The following is a 4,365-nucleotide window of genomic DNA, read 5'->3' on the forward strand; positions in this document are numbered from 1 at the left end:
AGAACTGCACAACAGGGCTCCATTTCGCCTTTAATCCTGAAATGTGCTTTTTCTGGGTATAGGATTCTGGGTTGAATTTTTGTCCCCAGGAATTTTAAGATGTATTAATAACTCCTTTGTCTTTTTATTTATCACAATAGAAGGACAAAAATGGCAAAAACGATTTTGGATGTTTATGACACTCTACGTGAAGTTATTTCTCATCTGAAAACAGATTTTACAATGTGATTTATTGTCTCATAAAACATGGAATATACACTACATTTCATATTACAAATATTAAATTCTAATCTTAGAATGGAGATTTAATTTTGCATTCATTATCCGTACAAAATTAGTCTACTAATTTTAACTATTTTAATAATGATTTTTTTTAATAGAAAACAAGAAAAAATGATAGCATTAACTAGTAATGGTGGTGAGATTGCACAAAGAAGTAGAGGCGAGCATAAAGAGAAACAAATTTAAATGGTTACTTGAAAATCACTGTGCTGCTTACCCATATGCACCCAAAAGTGAACCAGTCAAAGAGAATTCATCTTAATCTTAGGAAAGCTCTCTGTGCAACATTCTGGAAATCACTTTCTGTAATTGAGCAAGTTCATGCTCCCACAGACTGCTTATGTAGTGGGACGATGTATACATAAACACCTCAGGTATTAATGCACCAACAGTTTGATTTCGAACGAGCTAAAAATAAAACCAAATGATATAGCCAGTTTTGTATCTCTTTTGTCAATAGGTACAGAGATGTTTCTGTAGTAGCTCTGGGTTTCACAGCAAGGGAAGGGTTGAACAGGAGGGATGAAAGTTACCGAGCCCCCGAGTCAAGCACTGAAAGATTTTAAACGCATAAAAACACAGAGACCCACACACAAAGTATTATCTTGGTGTTTGGGTATTAAAACAATTTGCTAAATGCTTTGCTAAGAGCACCTTTATCATAATATCTAAAATAGATATTACTCAGTTATACATCAACAATTAGCTATATTTAATATTTTTATTAGAGTAGCATGTGCCTCTTCATAGCACTTCTTACATCTATAATTTTAAATGAGTTTTTGTGACTATTTGCCTCAACCCTATTTATTGGCAAAGTCCCTGATGATATGGATTATATTCATTTTTGCCCATTGTTATAAGCTCAGCGTGTAGCCCAGTGCCTAGAACATGACATTTAATAGATATCTACTGAATAAATGTGAAGGCTTAAAGAAATAAAAAGATGTATTCTTGAGTGTGTTAGTTTTCTAACTATTGATGAGATTAGCACTGAGCTCTTAGTTAAAATTCCAGATGGTCAATAGATATTTCTACTGGAATATCTCACAACTCAAAAAAGACTTACATAAGCCTACTGGATGCTTATGACTCAAGAAAAATGAGAAACTACCTTTCTGCTCATATAGCATGAAACTGAATATTGGTACCAAACAAACATGAGTCCCTTATATAGTATGAAACCGAATATTGGTACCAAACAAACGTGTTTTTAAAAGTACTGGATACCATTTTCCTTTAAGGAAATCTTAGCACACTTACCACTGACCCTCAAAACAGTGTCTCAATATTACAAAGTAGTTATCAGCACGGTTTGAAGTCTGGTCCTGCCAAATGTCCCCTGGAAACTTTGTCAAAGCCCTTGCCATGCAAAGGCCCTGGGGTCAGTGAACATAGTATAATCAGGGAATATCATGGAGCCTCAGTGGTGGGAGTTAGGTGTGTGGGGGGTGGGAATCACGTAGAGCCTTCTGACTTTTGCAATCTTCTGATATATTTTCCTTGGTTATTAGGACATTGAGGAAAACATTTTCGTGCAAAAGAATCAAAGTTACATATTTTTCTCCTTAAAATTATTTAATATTCAATTTTGTTTGTATGGCCCCTACAGCTCAGAAAACACCTCTCATTCTTTGAAAAGAACATATTTCGGATCATTTTCCCTAAGTGATTATGGGTTAAAATGATTCCCTGTCACACCACTATGTCTCTTAACATATCTTAAAGCAAAACAGAAGAAGAAAACTTATATTCTTCTCACACAAACCAAGTTTGTTTTGGAGTTTCCTATTTGGTAAAGGCTTTGTATTTCTCCCTGGTCACAGAAAAACAGCATAGTTATTTTTTTGTTTTTGTTTTTGTTTTGTTTTTTGCTCTTCTGTCTCCCTTATCCTCATTTGTTTAATCACCAAGACTTGTTTATCCTTTCTTTAAAAACAGTCTTTCCATTCTCATTTCAAATTCTTTGGCTCAAGTTCTTGTCCCATTTAATTATATTATCACAGCCTCCCAGCATCTACTTCCCAACCTTTTTTTTTTTTTTCTTTTTTTCTTTTTTAATACCACTTTCACATGAATCGTGGTGAGCATATGTTCCTCCATGAAACTCTTCCAGCGAGATAAATCAGGAAGTGGTGGGTGGGGCTGCAACAGCTCTTGAATCTCATCATTCCTCAGCCCCTTCTTGTGCGTCCCCTTATTAATTGGGTAGTCAGTTAGCCCTGGCTCCAAGTGGGGCTCACTCTAGCTAACATGCACCAGCATGGTGTTTTCAGTGGCCTCTCAATATTGTTAAGCGAACATCCTCACTTCCAGTGCTGAACGAAGCAGCAGAAAAAGTAATGAAAAACCTGATTTATGACCTTCTGTAAGAGATGAGATTGCAAAGGTGAGGATACTTTCAGGGTGGGAAGTTCGCAGGACACATGAGTTAAGGAGCGAAGGTAGATGCAATATCCTGAAAGGTGATAAGATCGCCTTTCAGGGAAACCACAGAAAGGTTAAGTGCCCAGGTGCATCAGAGGAAAAGACAGCATCTTTTTCTAACAAAGGTTGGATTACATTTGTTTGCAGTGATTTTATGAATGAAATATATAGACCATCCCATTGCTTGAAATGTCAGAGATGAAAAAAAAGACGAATTCTATGAAAAGCCAAGGATGCAAAAGGCTGAGTTGTGTCATCACCATATTCCATTTAACTGAACTTGGATTAAATGCCTCAAGAAAAAGTAGGAATGAACTAAGGAATACAACTTAGATATCGACAGATTTATGTATTATAGAAGAAGTAGAAAAAAAGGAAAAAATATAGATTTTTCAATTGCAAAGCCACATAATTCAGCTGGAAAGTAACACGCAGCTCATTTATTTCAATTATTTCTATTAAAACAAGGATTTCTGGATACATGACCTCAGGGCAACTCTCCCAAGGTCACTCCGGCATGCAGTATTCTTTTTATGTGAGCTGAAAACAGTGATGTAAGGAACTCCAGAGGGTATGTAAGTCCATTACAAAATCTACTTGGCTGCATTTGTTAGAATTAAAAATGAGAGAAGGCTAAAACTCTTTCTGCAGAGGTTTAATTTCTGAAAATGCTGAAAGCACACATACAACTTTTTCCCCCCATCCTTCAATGTTGTCATAATTGAGTTACTATCTTAAATTCAGTATGACATGACTCTACATTAAAAGTGACCTATGTCTTTTCAACAGAAGTTAAGGATACAGCATGTACCTTTCATTTTGTTAATTATGTATTTGTTAATAATTATGTTAAAAAATATATGTATATAAATATATACACATATATACGAATTTATTTTTTTTAATTAGGGTAGAAGCCATGTGCAGAAATAGTGTATTATGTTCTTGACCATATTAAAAAATTAAAATATAAATCTAAAAAGATTGTTTTAATATTTCTAAAGTGAATTTACTGAGCATGTGTCCTGAGTTTCTTTTGCTCTCTCTACTCTCCAAGGGGACTTTTCAACAGAAGGCATGGAGGAAATAGAAATTTGGTAACAAATCCACCCCAAATGCTTCGTGGCAAGCAGAACTCTGAGATGCCCCCATGCCCTCCGACCTCTGTTATTTCATCACAATTAGGTTGCATTACATGATAAAATATATAGGTATAATTAAAAGTGACTAGAGTCCTTTAACGTAAGTGCTTTCTCTGGCTGATAATAAAAGGGGGAAGTCAGAGAGATCCAAGTACGAGAAGGATATTGTATTACTAATATAGTATATTTACTATTTCTAAATTATACTTGTGATATCTCTGTATCACTATCTATCTATATATCTATATCTACATATAAAAGGCATATATATGTAATACCTAGAACAACTACTAAAAAAAGCGATACAAAGGGACACATTCAAAAGCAGTATTGATACAAATAGAATTCTAACTCTGCCATATTCCATCACTTTCACTGTATGAATCCCCTTCTTCATTCGTGCTGGGGCAGCAGCTCTGTTTATGAGCTTAAGGAGGAGCTTAGAAAGAGGGGTAGTGAGACAAACTATTGTCCCCCTGGCTTCAGTTGATCTCATGACCCCAGGTGACAATCG

This window comes from Rhinolophus sinicus, chromosome 8 (assembly GCF_057876585.1).
Source record: "Rhinolophus sinicus isolate RSI-liver-muscle chromosome 8, RSI-T2T, whole genome shotgun sequence".
Classification (NCBI taxonomy): domain Eukaryota; kingdom Metazoa; phylum Chordata; class Mammalia; order Chiroptera; family Rhinolophidae; genus Rhinolophus; species Rhinolophus sinicus.